At 45.2% G+C, this 21,307-nt stretch overlaps 1 protein-coding gene across 2 annotated transcripts in view; it reads left to right on the top strand.

Annotated features, from left to right (window-relative positions):
• OLFM2 (olfactomedin 2) overlaps positions 1-21,307 on the top strand; it is a 225,796-nt gene that overhangs the window by 20,388 nt on the left and 184,101 nt on the right. The window contains exon 1 of one of the 2 annotated variants that reach the window (XM_079967844.1): positions 18,428-18,566. The exons of the other annotated variant lie outside the window; for it this stretch is intronic. The gene's annotated coding sequence lies outside the window, so the exon portion shown is untranslated. Of the gene's footprint in view, positions 1-18,427; positions 18,567-21,307 lie in introns of those variants that run through there. 2 annotated transcript variants of the gene reach the window in all.

Below are 21,307 nucleotides of genomic sequence, written 5' to 3'. Positions count from 1 at the left end.
GGGTAGGGCAAAGCACCGGTGTGACAGCCATGCCGGATGTGGGTCTGCCTGTGCCTGCTGCCACCACCAACCTTTTGCCACCACTGCCCCACCTCGCTGCAGTCCCAACAAGCATTGTTGCCACTGGGAAGGCTGTGCAGAGGCAATGTCCCCCCTTATAGGTCACCGCTGTGTACATGTGGCCGAATTTAAAACTCAGCCTGTGTACTACATTCCTCAAAAATATGGTGAACACATTGGGCGTATGCATGAGCCACACCTGCTTTGAATAGAGCTGGGTGAGAGTGCATGCAGCATTCCTTGAATTCTCATTTTGAGTGTCAGCTGACCGGCTCCTGTTCCCCACATTGCCTAACTAGACTTAGCGTTACATAGTTTATTCTGCATTTTCAATTGCTTTGTATAATTTATTTTCCTAGGCATAGAGAAGGGTGAGAAGCTCTGTTCCTTGACCTCTTGGCTCAAACTTCTTCTTGGTGAGATTTAATGAGGCTTTGCAAACAATGCATCTTCCAAATCCCAGGGGCTAGGAGCTCTTTTTTTGTTTTTGTTATTTTTAAAAAACATAGCTGCATTTGGAATCCGTGTCCAATGCCATATTCTCTTCATGCTCTGCTTGATATATCTCTTTCTCCTCTCTCTTGCTGGCAAGCGCCTGCCTTGTTCCTTTTTAATGGAATGGGCCCTCCACCCGTGCACCTCATACCCAGCTGGAGGCAGGGAAATTGTATACTAGCCCTCCCAGGAGACCTGGCTGTGTGAGTCCCAGTTAGACTGCTGCTCCAGCCACCCTTTGGAGGACCCTTCTTCTTTCTCCCGCTATTGCAGAGAGTTGTTTCCAAATAGGTTTCTCTGATTCTAAATGCTGCCCAAACGTGCCTGAATTAATGAGCAATTTGCATGCAGATTCCCTGTAATTATGTTAAAGGGCTGGCCAATAAAAAAAAAAAAAGAGGAGACCAGAGGCTCAGGCTGAGATTAGCAACTCAGCCAGTGTCTCTCCAGGGGTTGTGTGGAATGAGAATGGAGAGTTTGGGTTTCTAGTGGCTGTCTTGTAACATCATAGCATGCTACTAGAGAGGAGTGATTTTGATCTCTCTCTGCATGCATGAAAATATGATTTGGGTGTGTGTGAGAGAAACATTCGCCCTGTTCAGGTATTCACCTCCACACATCCCCAAAAGGCATGGAGGGAGAAGTTGGCCCTCACGCCCATGCCTCCCTCCCTGCTGACTGCAGTCTTGACCCTTTGCACATTGAGCAGAATTTCTGAGGGCTGAATGTGCTTAGAATCCCATGTGTGATCAAGACCCTGTAGGATCAGCGTTTGGCCACATGAAGATTCCTGCTGCAGATCTCCCCTGCCCCCTCAGCACAGGAAAGTCTGGAGTGAAGCTACTTTCCCCTCATGTTCTGAGAACACATGGAGGTGAACACCTCAACAGGACTAGTATCTTGTTATGCATCCTAGATCCTGGTTCAACATTTCATTCTACCTGCCTGCTGCTATTCAGCTCAGCAACAGAACCTACTCTCATTGTTATGAAGAGAGAACTGGAAATTTGGGGGATGTACCTGCAAAATGACCAGGCCCCTCAGTATTAATTTGCAAAACATTTTCACCTTAGCTTTCATGGAAACAGACAGTTATTGTTGCAGACATCCACCATTCAACTGGCATTGCAACAGGTGCACTCATGGGCATTATTTTCTGCTCATGTAGACACACAAGACAGATGAGCATCCTTAGGGACATGAACGCTCTCCTGGCAAACAGTGTTTGGTACAGGAAGCCAGTCATTCAAGGGACCCTGGCTACAGACTGGATGACTGGATTTCTTTTGCATGACAGTGTTAATGAAAATGTTTCCTCTCTGGGAAATGCACAGGATTACATTTTTGTAAGGTACTTTTAAAAAACCAATTTAGCCTATTTTGCTAAAGCCTGTCCATTAAATGGAGCCATTTCAGCTATGACATCCTTAGCATCCTTAGTGATAAATGAACATGGTAAGATGACATCAAATCTTAAGCAACATTCAGAGATTGGCAAACATTAGGGGCCCTTGGGCACCTTTGGAATTTTGAGAGACTGTCAGGGGCACTACCACCCTGGCCACTGCCAGGGGGTTGAGTAAAAGTCTGATTCAGTACAATGAACATTGATCCTCTTGAATTTCCATGATTTTGCATGGAGACTCCAAAAAGCCAACAACAAATTAAGGTGTACATTCCTTCCACAGTTCACACCCACACCCACACACCAGATATAGTGCTTGCCAGCACCTCAGAAACATTAATTCAAGCTCCTCATGGTTTTTACATAGGGTAACAAAAACAACAGTGACCCATCACCAAGAAGCAGAAGAAATGGCAAGCCAGGCAGAAGCTTCAGGGCTGCTGCTGAGGTGCTCTAGTAGCTGCACATAAGGCTACTTGGGAGGAGGAGGAAGCATGTGGAAGTGCCAGGAAGAAGCCAGGAAGGTGTGTGGCTTCCAGCTCTTATATAAGCTCCTTGTCTGAGCTGCTTCATTGCTGATGTAACCACTCCCTTATACACACCACATTTCACTGCTCCTGAACAAGGAATCACTTCACTTTCTCCCCTGATCCTCTTCCCATCTACCCTCTTGGTAATTCTGCTTTCTATTCAGCTGTTTGGGTGCTAATCTGAGGTTTGAAATGCACAAAGAGCTGAAACAGGAAGGGGAAAGAGCACCACTTTTCCAACTTCCTCCTTTAGCTCTATGAACTTTTCAAGATGGAAAAAGGGTAAACTCATGTAAGAGCCCTGATGCTTAAAAAACAAAAGAAAACACAAACAGCTTCAGAAGCAGAGAATTTAGAGTGGAGAAGCAGCAGCAGGAGGAAGTGCTTGACCCTTTTTCACCCTCAATTTTTTTTTTATCCAAAATGATCCACAACCTCTTCAACATGAATCTCCAGGGGTTGCTTTGGGAGGATGATTTGGACAAGGCAAGCTGCTGAAGGGTTAAGCACCCCTAATCTCCACGGCATTTCTGCAATATTCTTTGTGCCATGGCTGCTTTCGTGAAAGAAAAATATAGAACGCTAAACTGAGCTCTCTTACACGTTTTGCACATGTAATGTACTGATGTTCTTGAAGGCTCACATATCTGAGCTCTGAGAGATGAGTCTCAGGAGCTTGGGACACTCACTTCAGAGACTCCACAGATTCTTCTCTGACTCTAATTTCAATCAGAGCAATGATTCTCTGCTACTTGCTTAACTGTTGGGCTCAATAGGTAGGGCAGCTTTGGAATCATAGAGTTGGAAGAGACCACAAGGGCCATCGAGTCCAACCCCCTGCCAAGCAGGAAACACCATCAGGGCACCATCAGAGCACTCCTGACATATGGTTGACAAGCCTCTGCTTAAAGACCTCCAAAGAAGGAGACTCCACCACACTCCTTGGCATCAAATTCCACTGTCGGACAGCTCTTACTGTCAGAAAGTTATTCCTAATGTTTAGGTGGAATCTTCTTTCTTGTAGTTTGGAACTATTGCTCCGTGTCCGCTTCTCTGGAGCAGCAGAAAACAACCTTTCTCCCTCCTCTATGTGACATCCTTTTATATATTTGAACATGGCTATCATATCACCCCTTAACCTCCTCTTCTCCAGGCTAAACATGCCCAGCTCCCTCAGCTGGGTTTTTTGGTTGCCCTCCTCTGGACACGTTCCAGTTTGTCAGTGTCCTTCTTGAACTGTGGTGCCCAGAACTGGACACAGTACTCCAGGTGAGGTCTGACCAGAGCAGAATACAGTGGCACTATTACTTCCCTTGATCTAGATGCTATACTCCTATTGATGCAGCCCAGAATTGCGTTGGCTTTTTTAGCTGCCGCGTCACACTGCTGGCTCATGTCAAGTTTGTGGTCAACCAAGACTCCTAGATCTGGGGACCCTGAGTTGAAAACATTGGTGAAATAATGGGCTATAGGGTCTATCAGACCTGCATAGAGTGTTTCTTCTTCCTGGAGTGAAAATAGATCAAACCGATCCATTCTGAAGGAAATCAGCCCTGAGTGCTCACTGGAAGGACAGATCCTGAAGCTGAGGCTCCAAGACTTTGGCCACCTCATGAGAAGAGAAGACTCCCTGGAAAAGACCCTGATGTTGGGAAAGATGGAGGGCACAAGGAGAAGGGGACGACAGAGGACAAGATGGTTGGACAGTGTTCTCGAAGCTACCAGCATGAGTTTGGCCAAACTGCAGGAGGCAGTGGAAGACAGGAGTGCCTGGAGTGCTCTGGTCCAGGGGGACACGAAAAGTTGGACACGACTAAACGACTAAACAACAACAACAAAAACCCAAACCCTTAATTGTACCTTTTTCATCACCTGTCTTATGCTGTCATGGACAATCTCTATATCTTGCCCAAGCTTTCTTCTTGTCCAAGAGATACAAACTAATCTGGGATTCATTATAAACTAGGCTTTATTTCACCCCAGTCAAAGACCCAGCTTGGCACCCTCACGGACATATTTGCATACATACGCACACAGAGGCACCCCTCACCCAGGGCAAAAAACCCCAGCTGGTTGTCCCCCCTCCTCCCTGTAACTATGGCTGTTTAACAACATCACTGAGGACAGCATTTGCTTTCTGGACTAGTCATTGAGTGTGCCCAAACATTTGATGCTTTCAATGGGTCAATGCTTTCTCCTGGATACATTCCCAAAGCACACTCCCCCTTTAGGCTCAGTTTGAGATCTGATACAGCCATATTTATTTCAAATGTAAAATGAGCTTTTGATTGAGTGTGTTAATATCCTTAAAGTGTTTTTTGTGTTCAATATGCTCCTTTGTCTCTCCTGAGCTTACTGTCTGTTAGTTTGAGTGCATGGCTGTGTTTTCCCTAGGATTCCAAAACACATAAAATAAGTTCTCTGTTTCATTTCTATTTCATTTCTAATTTGCATATCACCCTTTCTATATGACTATGCAGAGTTTACAAGCTGAAAAAAACAACAAAATATACAACAAAGTTCACAGACCTTATAACAACCTGATCCAATATAAAAAGTCATAATAAAAACATACCTTTAACATAGACAACTTTTATCAAATAATGTTGAATAATCCATTAGAACATAATAGTACACAATAAAATTAAATAGCAGCAAATAACAATTAAACAGAAATTCACTCTTAATTGCAATAAATTACTAAACCGTAATCAATAAAAATAACAATGTCACAATGCATAAAATACTACAATACATACTTTGTTGTTGTTTAGTCGTGTCCGCCTCTTCGTGACCCCCTGGACCAGAGCACGCCAGGCACTCCTGTCTTCCACTGCCTCCCGCAGTTTGGTCAAAACAATACATACAAAACAATACATACAAAACCATCAAATTGAGAAACAAAGTCACACACCTTATAAAATTATTTTAATAGAGTAGCATCAGTGCATGTTGCATGGGGCATGATCTATTACAGATTAAAGAATTCTGCTCCAAATTTGCTTTTTGCACAGTTCACGTTGCCTGTGCTGAGAAAGGCCACAGCTCTCTGGCGGAGCATCTGCCTTCATGAGAAAGGTTACACTGGAGAGTCACTGCCTGTCAGTGTAGACAGTACTGAACTCAATGGGCGATGGTCTGGCTTGCTATGAGGCAGCTTCCCAAGTCCTTGTGAGCTGATGTCTACAGGAAGCTTTTTGCTCTGATCCCAAGAACCCCTGTATAAGACATCTGCCAGAGAGGAGTGGCACTCCAGCCCTCTGCTGGGCTTTCAGTTGCAAATGAATGGTTCTGCCTTGCAACAGGAATTTAGACTACAGCCAAAATGAAATGCTGCAGAATTTTAAAACTGGGCAAAATTTTTAGGTGGTGAGTTTTCGACATTTGAAACATTTCAATGTCACTTGTCGAGCTTGAATTTGAAGGATGTTCAAAAAACAACAATACAACACTTGTGGAATTTAACTGGCTGATCAGTCTTTTCCTTCTCCCTTCCTCCTACGATCTAATCCCAAAGCCCCCCCCCCCCGCCCCGCACTCAAGAACACCGCAGGGGCAGAAATTAGCCTCCAATTAGAAGAATATAACATTCACATTCTTGCAAGCAGTTTAAAGGGACGCTCGTTTGCTTGCCATTCCTCTTCCCTCCTCACAAAATGATCCAGCTCTAGTTTTGTGTAGATGGCCTTTACGATGTGGATGAAAGCATATTAACAGGCCTCGAGTCCTGCATCAGTCCAAAAAAGTAAGAAAGCCCAGCTTCTTCTTTCCCCACAGCAGCCAGTCTGATGCCTCTGGGAAGCTAGCATGAAAGGTGTAAAGTCCACAACAGCCCTGCCCAGTTGTTTGTCCTGAACATTTGGTAATCAGAGATAAACGGCTTCTGAACATGGAGGCTTCACTGCTGGAGGTTCCAGGGCAAGGTCTGAAGGTGCATGAAGACTTCTGCCTTTCTGAGGAGTTATGTCTGTAACATGCCGGAGGGAAGCAGGGCATAACTTGGAATAATACTTCTGCAAAATGCAGCATCATGCTGCCACCTGTCTGTGGTTAGCATGTGCTGGAACCTTACTGCTGGATGCCTAGGAAAGAAAGAGGGGGGAAACACCCCAGTATTTGAAGGGATGGCTGTGTGCACACCACAACTTTCCACCAAAGAATCCTGGAAGCTCTAATTTGCTCCCCACAGAGCCACAGTTCTCAGCACCCTTACAGTCTACAGTTCCCAGAATTCTTTGGGGGAGGTCATGTGTTTTCAATGTGCTTTAAACATACGGCGTGCACACAGCCCGAAACTCAGTTGCAGGAGCCTGACGTTGGTGGTCATCGCTGCTTCCTGTGGGAGGGAGTTCCATAGTTTAACTATGCGCTGCTTGATGAAGGACTTTCTTGGGTCTGTCCTGAAACTTCCAACTTCTGTTTCCTTGAAGGCCCACAATTTCTAGAGCTATAAGAGAAAAACTTTCCTCTATCCACCTTCTCCATGCCATGCAGAATTCTGTAAGTTTCTATAATGTCACCTCTTACTCAATTTTTCTCTAAACAAAAGAATCCCTGATGTTGCAACTTTTTTCTCATAGGGAAATTGTTCCGCCCCCTTGATCATTCCAGTTGCCCCTTTCTGGACCTCTTCCAACCCTAGGATATCCCTTTGAGGTCCAGCAGACATAATTGGACATAGTTTTCCAAATGCATTTGCAACATAGATTTATATAATGACATTTGTGATATTGGCAGTTTTATTTTCAATTCATTTCCTATTGATTTCTAGCCTGGAGTTGGACTTTTTCACAGCTGCCACCCACTGGCTCAACATCTTCACTGAGGTATCCGCTGTGACACCAAGATCTCGTTCCTGGTCAATCACCACCTGTTCAGACCCCAGGAGCAGATATGCAGACTTCAGATGCTTTGCCCTGACATGGGATAGCTTTACACTTGTTTACATCAGATTGCATTTGCCCATTTAGCACATGTTTACTCCATTTGGAAAGGTCCTTTTAGAGCTCTTCACAATCTTTTTTTGCTTTAACAACCTTGAGCAATTTAGTATCATCAGCAAACTTGACCACCTCACTGCTCAGTGAGCAGGGGCCAGCAAACTTTTTCAGCAGGGGGCCGGTCCACTGTCCCTCAGACCTTGTGGGGGACTGGACTATATTGGGGGGGGGATATGAATGAATTCCTATGCCCCACAAATAATTCAGAGATGCATTTTAAATAAAAGCACACATTCTACTCATGTAAAAACATGCTGATTCCCGGACCGTCTGCAGGCCGGAGTGAGAAGGCAATTGGGCCGGATTTGACCCTTGGGCCTTAGTTTGCCTACCCATGCTCTAGAGCAAGTTAAAAAGCACAAGTCCTGATTCTGATCTTGGGGGGGGGGGATTCTACTGTCTACCTCTCTTCATTTGGAGAACAGTCCATTTATTCCTACTCTCTGCTTCAGCATACCTGAAGAAGTGTCTCCACCCCCACTGTTCAATCCGGACACTGAGGTCCAGCTCCGAGGGTCTTCTGGTGGATCCTCACTGTGACAAGTGAAGTTACAGAGAACCAGGCAGAGGGCCTTCTTAGTTGTGGCACCCTCCCTGTGGAATGCCCTCCCATCAGATGTCAAGGAGATAAAGAACTACACAACTTTTAGAAGACATCTGAAGGCAGCCCTGTATAGGGAAGTTTTTGATGTTTGACATTTTTAAAAAATATATTTTGCTGGAAGCAGCAAAACATTATTATTCCTGTTACTTAACCAGTTCCTGGTCTACAGGATGATCTCTCCTCTTTTTCTATGACCTAAACTTGCAGATTCTCCCTGCTTGAGTTGGTTAGGTTCCTGCTGGTTTTTCTTCATTGTGACTGCAGACTAGATAATGTGCTACATTTTGCTTAAACTCTTGAGAATTATGTGAAAAGGCTCTGAAGGGCAGATGATTAAATTGAAAAGACCTACCTCTCACATCTACAGCCACAATGAAGCCACTCCACCAAGGAGTGGTTAAAATGAGAAGAGGTTGTCAATTTTGCCTCTATACTGAAGTGGCTTCCAGTGGGCCACAGAGGTGAGTGGAATCTCTTTTCCAATTTCACCATCGTGTTCTATGTCATCTTTGGGATAATGTGCATAAGCTCCAACTGTGCTCAAAGGCCCCTCATCTCTTTTAGAGGTACGATTGACTGTAAATTCCACAGTGGATTCAACTCCCTGGTGAGGTAAAGGGAAAGACTTGTCAGTTTTACCTCTCTTGCCTTTGCCTTCTTTTCACACAATTCTTGCAGGTTCAGCAACATGCTGTGCATTGTCTACTCCCTGTTTTCAGGAGTATAAAACTGACTTTCCATTTACCTTCAGGGAATCTAGAGGAGCTCTTTTGCCATAGATGCAATATTGACACTTAGTGGTTAATTTTATCCAGTGCTTTTTTTTCTAAAAAAATGTTTAGGGGTACTCTCATTTTCCTACTTATATTGAAATACTGCCCCTCAATGAGGCCAAACTTAGATTCACAAAATGTTTAGAGGTATGCGTACCCCAGTGTCCTCCCAGAAAAAAGCACTGATTTTATCTCTGGATGAGAAGAACAGCTTGTTAGTTTCATGCTCTTCTTGCAGATCTCTGCACTTGAGTGAGGGGTTGCACATTCAAGTGCTACTCTTGGACTGTAGTTTGCAAGAGCTGCCCCTTCATCCTTGATAATATGTTGTTCTTATGAGAACATGAGAAAGGGCCAAATGTTCCTGAGAAAAGAGGACAAATTATTATTATTATTATTATTATTATTATTATTTCCTACCCATCTGGCTGGGTTTCCCCAGCCACTCTGGGTGGCTCACAGCATATATGAAAACACAACAAAGCATCAAACATTAAAAAACAGAATATCCTATACAGGCAAGAAACAAACAAACCCATAAATCAATATAGAAAGACGGAAAGAAAATATTTACTGAGTAAAAAGTACTGTGTTATATAATATAATTATTAAAAGAAAGAGTTTTACTGACAATCCCTGCAAAGAAGTGACAATGCAAGATCTCAGTAGCGGATGGATCTGCCATCATTCTTCATGCACAACCTCAGTGAGACATTGCAGAAATAAACAGCCTCAAGGGATGTCAGGATATGCTGAAAGACAGGAAGAGGAACAAACCAAAACAAATGATGATTGACAGGAAAGAAAGGGGAAGCAACGGGACAGCACAACCCACGGGGAAATCAGATCAGAGCAAGAACGTCTAAATACAGAAGCACATCAGAAGGATTGACAGAGGGGCTGGTGCAGGGTGCATGAACAACAATGGAGGGTATATGTTTTGTGCCTCTAGGACATGCCAGTGGGAAACAATATCAGACGGCTCAAGGGGGGAGAATATGTGGAGCCCGCCTGGTGTAGTGCTTATCTCAGCCTAATTTACCATAGTTGTGAGGCTAAAATGGATAGCAGGCAAAACATAGATGACACTGAGAGTCCTTTGGAGGAAGCGTGGCCTGTGCAATATATTAAATAAAATAATGATACAATGCAGTTGATCAGTTGTGAAAAAGGAATGTGATCTGTCAATCAAATACATTAATTTCCATTCTATTATTTATTATTTTACTGTAGCATATTGCAGTCTCTGCCAGATTTGCTTTGTGAGCCATCAGGCGCTGCAATGACATCAGCACTAATAAGGACCAGAGTCACAGGGTTCCTGCTCTAAGGAATAAGCCTGTGCCCAACCTCTACATGTGCTCTGTAACTATGAAGCCTTTATTGTATTCATTGTCCTAAAGCAGGCTTCCTCAACCTCGGCCCTCCAGATGTTTTTTGGTCTACAACTCCCATGATCCCTAGCTAGCAGGACCAGTGGTGAGGGATGATGGGAATTGTAGTCTCAAAATACTTGGAGGGCTGAGGTCGAATCCACTCCAAGTGCCAAGTAATGATATATCAAAACAGGTGAGGTTCCAGTTGTATCCACAGGATGGCAGCATACAACTGTTAATGGATCCTACATTCATTCAAGATATTCTAGTTTCCCCTTCTACCATTCAACAGGCAAATATCCAGTTCCATCATATGACCAGGTGGCTGTTTTGGGAGAGCACCTGACTTTTGCAATTATTTCCCCACATCTCTTCTTCCAGGGTTGATGCAACATTTTTCAACAGATTTTGGATCAGAAACTCACTGTTTCAATAAATGAAATGTTGGGTTATACACACAATCTGAAACCTACTATTACACCTGATAGCTGCCCCCGACTTCCGGGGAAGATGGCGCCGGGTCAAGTCTCAGCTGAGTCTCTGCTGCGTGAGTAGGAGCTCTAATGATCAAATTACCCTGATAAAAAGGCTCAACCTTTGAAAATATCTGCCAACTTTTATCAGTAAAGGACTCCGGGAGCTGTCGGGTGGACTTTTAAACCTACCCTCCCTTTTAAAGCTACTTAAATCAACTTTGAACCACCTCCCTTGAAAAGCCCATAAAGCTGTGGGTTGGATAAAATAGCCCCATTTATTTCTGAGTACGACCTGGATGGTTGCCAGATTCTGTGTGCAAATCTGTAGACGCTGACCATCGCCCAACTCAAAATAGTCCGGCATGAAAATCCCCAAACTCGGTTCCATGGGTGACTCTGAGTCAACTCCCTGGGATAGTTTATTGTTGCACATTGTATCTAAATTTATTGTTGTACATTGTTTTAATTGTCTGTTTTAACCATATTTGCACATCAGTTTCCAATGCTGTGAGTGTCCTCTATTTCAGAGGCTTCTACTCTGCAGCCTCTTATAGTTGTTTTAACTGTGAGTCTTTTAGTTCTTACGCTCTTACAGTTGTTTTAACTGCATGTTTTTATTTGTTTTTAGTTTTTATCTGTTTTAATTATCAGTTTTTATCCATCCATTATCAGTGTTTAATCTTGTATTTTATTCAGATGTTTTATCCTATGCTTGTTTCTTTGTCCTTATTTGCTCCAACATTTATCAGTTAAAAAAATCCTAACTGCTATTTTATTTATATGTTTGCTTGTTTTTTATCCTGGTCTGTGACCATAATAAAGTTCACCTGATAGCTCCCCGGACACCAGGTCAGGAACACTGCACAATAACTAATGGTACTGTCCTGCAGAACTCTAAATGTTTAAGGGTTTTGTTTTTGTTTTGTTTTTTGTCATATTCCATAGGATAACAAACCAGGGACGCGGGTGGTGCTGTGGGTAAAACCTCAGCGCCTAGGACTTGCCGATCGTATGGTTGGCGGTTCGAATCCCCACAGCGGGGTGAGCTCCCGTCGTTCGGTCCCAGCTCCTGCCCACCTAGCAGTTCGAAAGCACCACTAAGTGCAAGTAGATAAATAGGTACCGCTTCATAGCGGAAAGGTAAACGGCGTTTCTGTGTGCTGCACTGGTGCTGGCTCGCCAAAGCAGCTTCGTCATGCTGGCCACGTGACCCAGAAGTGTCTTCGGACAGCGCTGGCCCCCGGGCTCTTAAGCGAGATGGGCGCACAACCCTAGAGTCGGACACGACTGGCCCGTACGGGCAGGGGTACCTTTACCTTTACCTTTATAGGATAACAAAGAAGTACCATCACACAACTGTAAAAACGTGACAGCTGAATCTACAGCAGATCGTGAATTAAATGTGGGGTGGGAGTATCATCACACATTGCAATGATTTGTTTGTTTATACAGTTTCTACTCTTTTATCATAAGGTCCCAGGGTGGGTTACAAGTCACAACAATGAAATGTACAAGTACATAATATAAAATGATTGCATTTTGTAATGGAAGAGCATTCCTATAAATGCAAGTGATTTTGCATTTAGTAATTTGCAGAATGTTTGTGAAGCTTAAGAGGCAGATAGATTTTCTAGAGCTAACTTGGACTGTGCCAACGAGAGGAGAGGGTCCTTCATTGCTCCTTACCAATGATAACAATCTGAATAAAATATTGAGGGCTGCCCCCCCCCAGTAGGTCGCTGGAAGGAGGGACAGAGGGCGGAACCAAGTGAGCTAGTGCCTTTTCTCCTTACCATCCAGACAGTGCATAACAGAGAGATGCCAGGGCTGAAACCTGCCTCCCAGGGTTGCTTCTGTACTGCTCCTGGCAAAATCTCCCACTTCTACCTATGTAACTGGCAGGTTGCATTATGTTCCATGTGGGATGTAAAACTGTGGGAGGTATTCAGTGTAAGTTCTACTCATAATAGTCTGATTGAAATTAATGTTAATTTGGGGCCTTAATTTCAGTGGGTCTACTTTGAGTAAAACTTAGATGATTACAACCTTCACATTGCAAACAGCAATAGGATTCATGTTAGTATGGGTAAACATTGCAGGTGTTACTGCATATAACTGAAGGACTGTGGAAAACTTGATACTCTGGGCAACATATAAATGGCAACTTTGGATGCCAACTCCCATCAGTCCCAGAACCAGCATGGCCAGTGGTCAGGGATGTGTTGGGATTCAGAACTTACTGGGTTAATTTGTTCTGAGTTGTGCCTCCCATTCTGACGTTTGGAAGGAGGGAGGAGCTCTACTTGTTGTTCTCTCTTTGTCTCTGAGAGAGACGGACGCCATGAATGCTAGCAGTCCAGGAGAATCTGAGAAATGCTGAGCTGTAAATATTTGCTGCAATAAAGAACTGATGAATTTGGACACACAGGTGCTTGGTGTGTTTGTCTGGATCTGAAGCAGACTGCAACAGTTTTGTTCCGCTGTGTTTTTACTCTGCAAGGCGAAACCGGAGAGCAGAAGGTCTGCGCAGCTTGGCTAAGAAGTGTGCCGGACCGCGATATACTGGGGCTAATTGGGGCCATAAAGCAATTAGCTAGCCAGTGCCAATTAAGATTTCGTCACAGGTTATGGGGGACCTAATTACCGCTTATAAAACTGTTGCTGAAAGTCTGCCGGTGCTTTGAAGTCAGCTTTGAAGTCAGCTTGAACAGCTGGGAAGACGCTACCGAAGCGGAGCGGAGGTCTGCGTTCTGTGTTTTGCCTGCTGCTAAGAGGCAAGAGTTGCTGAGAGCTGAGAGCTGGGAAAGCAGCTGAAAAATCGGGTGCCGGAGAGCTGACTGGTTTTACGTGAGTAGCAGCTGGGGCCCCGGGAAAGAGGAGAGAATGGCAGACAGCCAGGTCCTTGAGGACGTTCCGCTTGAAAAGCTCACTTTAAGAAGTTGGGCAACCTGGTCCAGAAGAGTAAGGGGTTGGTTTCTGGTTACTGGGCTTTGGGATGTAAGCCAGAAAGAGCCACTTTCCCTGAATCCAGGTCCTGAAGGGACAGACATTGCAGGCTTTGAGGCTGCGTTGCCTGAAGATAGCCAGCAGAGAATGCAAAGAGAGCTTGCTATGCTGAAAGCATGCGTACATGCATCACTTTTGCCCAGTTTGGAGGGCGTAAAGTCAGCAAGGGCTGCCTGGGAGGTGCTGAGAAGTTTGTGTGAAACTTCAGCAGGAGGCCAGGGCCCTGGAGAAGTCATGGAGAGCCTGGAAATGGCTGTAGCCCCAGTCCCTGAGGTGCACGTCGGGGGGGCTGAGAATTCCAAAGGCAAGTTTCAAAAGTTTTCCACTGTGAGTGCTGGAGTGGAACGCAGTTTCAGCGAGGGCAGGGCTGGCACAGAGTGCTCTTCCGGAAGAAGGGGGGCCAGGCCAGCTGAAAGGAGCCCTGGGCAGTATTTTTCCACTGGTGTTTGTCGTCAGCCAAAGTCTGGAAGGCTGAGGAGAGCTAGACGCTTCAAGGTCGGCCACCTGGACAAAGTGAAGATAAGGCCTAAAGAGTCACGTGGGAACGCAGAGACCAGTCCGGTCTCCAAGGCAACGGAGGAGGCTACTTCTACGGAAGCTGCCAAGGTCCTGAGCAAGGGGGAGTTGGTTGCCGAGACAACCAGAGAGAACTGCTGCAGAAGCCCAAAGAGAGGGGGCAGCGAGACGTTTGTTGCCAGTATGGCGTTGTTTGAGGACAGCTCTGAGAGAGGCACTGACTTACGCTTTCTAATCGACTCAGCAGCTAACTGCAACCTGATTCCAGAGACCCCTGCAGTCGAGATGTGGAATTGCAAGGCAATTCCGGCTGGGAAAACTGTGCAGTTTGCAAATGGGACAAAGAAAAATGTAACTAACATTGCAAATATCTTTTTTTCTGTTTTGCAGGAGCAGATGGAAGTTTGCATTGTGCCGGGAGTGCAACACTGTATTTTATCTGTGCCTTATTTGTTGAAAAAGGGGTTTAAGGTTTGCTTTGAACACGATTTTTGTACAATCTCCAAAGGAGGGAAGCAACTGGTCAGAGTTGCAAAGGGGCAGAATGATCTCTTCATTCTTAAAACGTCTCTGGAGGGTGAGGGGAAGGTTGAGAGAGCACAAGCCCTGCGTGCTACAGTTCCCACTCATGTTTCATGTTCTTGTGCGTGGCATAAGAAGACAGCTCATGCTTGTCTTGAAGAACTACAGGTGCTACCTGAGGTTAGCCAAGGCTGTAGAATTGAGGAATGTGCAAGAGTCCTAGATTGTCAGGCTTGCAGACAGGCGAAGGTAAGAGGGTGCAGTTACCCCAGGGTGGAGAGGGTAACCACAAAATCTTTTGATCTTGTGCACATAGATCTGTTGGGTCCCATGAAGGAACCAAGTTTGGGAGGGGCCAGGTTTCTGCTGACGCTGCAGGATGATTTTTCGCAGAACACCTGGACACATGGTCTCAAATCCAAGGAAGATGCAGCACAGCTGATTAGACGTTGGATTGAGGAGGTGGAACTAAGGTTCTCCACGAAGGTGCAGGAAATTGCTAGTGACAGAGGTTCACAGTTTACTGGGTCTGCTTTGCAGAAGTTCTTTCACAAGAAAGGGATAAGTCACACAGTGACTTCTCCTCAACAGAGGGGGGTGGCAGAGCTAAGAAGTGAGGCTCTGGTTAAGGCTGCACAGGTGATGCTGTCAGATTCTGGGTTATCTCCGAGGTTTTGGATGGAGTCAATTATGTGAGCTTCACCTGGAATCGGTCCTACAATTCAGTGGTAGGAGACACACCGTTTTTCATGCTTCACGGGAGGAAACCTCAGGTTCACTTCCTCCGTGCGTTTGGATTAACGGCCTCGGTGCCGGTGCCTGAAGCTTTGCGAGGGCCAGGTGAACCCAAGTTCCAGAAAATGATCTTCTGTGGGTATGAGCCAACGGCTCATGCATGGAGGTTTGCGTACCCGTCAGGTGATCAGAGTAAACTGCTGATCAGTAAACACGCTGAGTTCTATAAGCAGGAGGAAAGGTCAAAGACCCCTGCCAGACGCGATATTCTTTCAGAATGTCTTTCTGATTCAGAGCAGGAAGGTTCTGATGAGGAGGAAGGAGAGCCAGGGGCTGAGTCTGCTGATGACGATCAGCTCACTGACCAAAGTCAGGAGCAGGATGGGGCATCTCTGCAAGTTGTAAAAAGAGAGCCCAAGAGTGAGCCTAGTTCTCCTGTGAGGGTAATTCCAAGGATTCGAAGACGCGTTAAGTCAGAGGGGGAATCCCGGGATGCAAGGGACACACCTGCTGACCACAGTGAGTCAGAGGAAGTGCCTGAGTTTGTGCCCAGGCGGTCCAGTCGCACAACGAAGGGAATTCCACCTGAGAGGTATCAGGCCACAGGTGCGTGGGTAAGTTTCGCACAGTGCGAATCTGAGAGTTGTGAGGATGTTCCACAGATGCCTGACAGGAACGCCAGGAGAGGGCGCAAGGCATTGGGGAAGGGATTGATCTCACAGAGGTCTGCAAAGGTACATCCACAGGTCTTGTCAGAATACTCGGCAAGAGGGGGTGTTGGGATTCAGAACTTACTGGGTTAATTTGTTCTGAGTTGTGCCTCCCATTCTGACGTTTGGAAGGAGGGAGGAGCTCTACTTGTTGTTCTCTCTTTGTCTCTGAGAGAGACGGACGCCATGAATGCTAGCAGTCCAGGAGAATCTGAGAAATGCTGAGCTGTAAATATTTGCTGCAATAAAGAACTGATGAATTTGGACACACAGGTGCTTGGTGTGTTTGTCTGGATCTGAAGCAGACTGCAACAGTTTTGTTCCGCTGTGTTTTTACTCTGCAAGGCGAAACCGGAGAGCAGAAGGTCTGCGCAGCTTGGCTAAGAAGTGTGCCGGACCGCGATATACTGGGGCTAATTGGGGCCATAAAGCAATTAGCTAGCCAGTGCCAATTAAGATTTCGTCACAGGATGTTGGAGTCCAACAGCACCTGGAGGGTCATAGGCTGACCACTGGTCCTGTAGGAGCACAAAAACCTATGCTTTTCTTTTTGTTGGCAGCCTAGACATGGCTGGCAAAATAGTTGATTGAGCAGAATACATTACGTTTGGGGCAATTATTCATACCTGGCTGGAGGAAGGGTAAATGGAGTTTCAGAGTACAGTGGTACCTTGGTTCTCAAACGCCAAACCCAGAAGTAAGTGTTGTAGAGATATCGCGGAGTGGGGAGTGGGGTCCGGAGGGAGCACACTTCCCCACCAGCAGGCAGCCACAATCTGCCTGCATGCGTGACCTTGGGGTGCAGGGCAACCCCCCCCCCAGACAAGCCACAGCTGTCTGTACATCGTTCCACCTCTGCCTGACCTTTTGCGGTCTCAGCAGTTTGCGGTGTCCTGTTTGTAACCGTTTTCCTTTGAGACCTTTTGTCTCCTATGTCATACACTGTGCAAGGGGAAAATGACGCTGTGGAACAGGTCCCAAAATAGCTTTGTACCACCCCACGATTTCAGGACGGAAGATGTGTAAAGGTCACAGCCCAAAAATGTACCTGCCTAGCTTGCATATTTTTCACAATAAAAGGAGGCTCCACAGGAATGGTGGTAGCTCGCTTCAGACCACCTGTGCGCAGCTCACATGATGATCAACACCTGTCTTGGACCTTCACTTCAAAGTGTTCCAGGTTTTGAACTTTTTGCATAAGCTGAACATCTGATGTGGCAGTCAGCTATTGTTTCTGGGGCGCCTGCACCAATCAGAAGCTGCGCCTTGGTTTTTGAACATTTCAGAAGTCAAACAGACTTGTGGAATGGATTACGTTTGGCACTTTTGTTTTGGCTATTTATTTTGCATTTTTGATTTTGAGGCTTTTTCGGTTAATTTGTTTTTGTGACTGTGTAGAACCCAGTTCAGCTACTGATTTACTGATTGATTGATTGATTGATTGACTGTGTGACTGCGGAAATGCATAAAAGCCTCCCATCCAAACAATGACTATCATCAGTGCAGGTAAAAAAAAATAAATTTTAATTTTTATCTACAATACTGTCTTATTTATTTTATAGTACAGTACTTTGATTATTGCTTTCATTTTATGGATCAATGGTCTTGTTAGATAGTAAAATTCATGTTAAATTGCTGTTTTAGGGGTTGTTTTTAAAAGTCTGGAATGGATTAATCGATTATGCATTGGTTTTGGAACACATTGGTTTTGGAACAGTCTTCCGGAACAGATTTAAGTTTGAGAACCAAGCAGTGGCGTAGCGTGGGTTATCAGCACCCGGGGCAAGGCAAGTAATTTGCGCCCCCTAACCCATGGATTTGCGCCCCCTAACCCGTGGATTTGCGCCCCCTAACCCGTGGATTTCCCTAACCCCCAGATGTTGCACCCGGTGCGGCCGGCCCCCCCTGCACCCCCCACGCTACGCCACTGGAACCAAGGTATATCTCATTCTGCACCAGACTGGGTCACAATGAGTTTCCATAGCAATGGGTTGGTGGTGATAGACTTCTCCTTTCAGGAAGTCATTTCACCCACTGGAGCAGCTGTATTCAGGCATGGCCAAGTCCATGCTAGCTAGATTCATTATCTGGATTCATGCCAGCCAGAGCACCAACTGGTCTAGCCCCACAAGCACCTGGGTCTGGATCCTGGCTGATTTTCCTCTGTGGTCCATTATGACATCACAAGCAGCCAGAGGAGAGTGGACCAAAGGAGGGAGATCAGGTACATAGCTGTAAGGTAGCTTCATCTGGCTTGTGTACACTAGATTTGGGAAGCTTTCCTTTGAGGGCTGGATAAGAGCACCTTCATGAGAACCTATTTGCAGGAGGACAGAAGTGACTGAGCAGTGCAGCTATGTAAGTCAACTCAGGCTGAGTTCCCTGATTGGTGCTTCCATCTATTGCTATTGTCCATCTTGCCCAAGGATCAAACATCAGGTTCAAGCCCAGCCAACCTATTAGTTAAGATGGGCATTGTCCAGAATATATGATCTATGAAATTTCAAATTCTGCAGAAGGGTGTGTATGTGTCAAATAGACTGATAGAGCCACAACTGACTATGGGGTCTTCTGTGTGCAAGACAAGTGCTCTTAGATTCTGAGCTGCTTCTCAGATTTAACTGAGAAGTTTTAAAATGTGAAGTAATTGCAGCCATTCATTTAATCCCTTTGGTTAACCTGTGTTGGTCTCCAACACTCAACTAGACATGCCCTGGTCAATTTAAGCCATGTCTCATGCTAAGGCAGCCATCTTATGCTCACATACTTGGGAGTAAATTCCAAGGAGCACAGCAAGGTTTACCACCCAAGAAACTTGTGCAGCATTGAGCTGCATGAACACAATACAGCTATCAATTATGGGAATGCAAGTTCGATTCATTCAATCAGCAAAAGGGTTGCAGACACGATAGAGCAGCCAGAGAAATCCTTTTGGCACATCTGAAGCAAAACACTTAAGAATCAAGGAGGCCAAGATACTTTCCACTGGCTTGCTTAGTAAGCCCATGTTTTGACTCCATGTGCTAACACAGTTAAAACTACCCCATTATAGGATTCCATTTTGTCCTGGTTCATGATCCAACCCAAAGGTTGCACTTTTAAGTCATATTTATTTCTGTGGCAGAGTGCTCTGCTCGCTTAGTTGGGACTGAGCCCTACTGAACTTGGCAAGACTTACTTCTTGGTAAACATACATGGGATTGGAAGTTAGATGTACTTAACTTTGGCTGGATCAGGTCCATGGCTCTGTCTTATGGCTTTTCTTAGGCTCTGCAGCAGCCAAGCTAATTTATCAGGTAGTTATTTCATGTGAAATACCTGCATTTGCTGATAAAAACCTGAGCTAGACAAATCAGTTGTTTCCAGTGAAGTGTGCTGGCTGTGTTGATAGCTATTTCATGATAAATTGAGGGGTGTGGTGTGCTTTTTAAAAAAGAAAAAATGATGAATGGCACTATTTGTTTTTCTGGATTTGAAAAGGAATCCACATTTTGCTGCCTCAGCAGCAGTTTGAGAAGCCAAGATTTGTGGTGACTATTCAGTTAGGAGTATGACGGGATCAGCAGATCAGGACAGTAATACTAAAAGGAAAGGGAGTTCATGATGGCTGGGAGTTTATTAAGAGGGAGGTAGTAAAAGCACAACTTCAGGCAATACCAATGAGATGGAAACATGGAAGGTGCCTAAAGAAGCCAGGGTGGCTATCTAAAGAACTTTTAACTGAGTTAAGATTAAAAAAGGATGTGTACAAAAAATGGAAAAGGGGGGAAACCACCAAAGAGGAATTCAAACAAATAGCCAGCACGTGTAGACACAAAGTCAGAAAAGTCAGAAAAGCTAAAGCACAGAATGAACTCAGGCTTGCTAGAGAGGTTAAAAGCAACAAAAAAGGCTTTTATGGGTATGTTCGTAGCAAAAGAGGAGAAGATGGTGAAATGCAAAGAGGGGACACAGAAAGGGCTGAACTCCTCAATGTTCAACATCTTTATCAACGACTTGGATGATGGACTCAAGGGCATCCTGATCAAATTTGCAGATGACACCAAACTGGGAGGGGTGGCTAACACCCCAGAGGACAGGATCACACTTCAAAATGACCTTGACAGATTAGAGAACTGGGCCAAAACAGACAAGGTGAATTTTAACAGGGAGAAATGTAAAGTATTGCACTTGGGCAAAAAAAAATGAGAGGCACAAATACAAGATGGGTGACACCTGGCTTGAGAGCAGTACATGTGAAAAGGATCTAGGAGTCTTGGTTGACCACAAACTTGACATGAACCAACAGTGTGACGCGGCAGCTAAAAAAAGCCAATGCAATTCTGGGCTGCATCAATAGGAGTATAGCATCTAGATCAAGGGAAGTAATAGTGCCACTGTATTCTGCTATGGTCAGACCTCACCTGGAGTACTGTGTCCAGTTCTGGGCACCACAGTTCAAGAAGGACACTGACAAACTGGAACGTGTCCAGAGGAGGGCAACCAAAATGGTCAAAGGCCTGGAAACGATGCCTTATGAGGAACGGCTAAGGGAGCTGGGCATGTTTAGCCTGGAGAAGAGGAGGTTAAGGGGTGATATGATAGACATGTTCAAATATATAAAAGGATGTCACATAGAGGAGGGAGAAAGGTTGTTTTCTGCTGCTCCAGAGAAGCGGACACGGAGCAATGGTTCCAAACTACAAGAAAGAAGATTCCACCTAAACATTAGGAAGAACTTCCTGACAGTAAGAGCTGTTCGACAGTGGAATTTGCTGCCAAGGAGTGTGGTGGAGTCTCCTTCTTTGGAGGTCTTTAAGCAGAGGCTTGACAACCATATGTCAGGAGTGCTCTGATGGTGTTTCCTGCTTGGCAGGGGGTTGGACTCGATGGCCCTTGTGGTCTCTTCCAACTCTATGATTCTATGATTCTATGATTTTAAGATCTCACCACTTTGGTCATTAAATCATTGTTCCATTCCTTTTGCTCACCCACCTGCTGCCACCTCTGACTCTCACTTCAGTCTTACTGTACCAAGCTCAGTTTACCTGCTCATCAGTGTGGCCACAAAAGAGCCAGGCGCAAGATATTTTAGTAACCTCCCCAGAGTAACAACAGAC

The sequence above is a fragment of the Podarcis cretensis genome (assembly GCF_951804945.1).
Source record: "Podarcis cretensis genome assembly, chromosome: 2".
NCBI lineage: Eukaryota > Metazoa > Chordata > Lepidosauria > Squamata > Lacertidae > Podarcis > Podarcis cretensis.
This window is presented reverse-complemented; position numbering and strand designations above follow the sequence as displayed.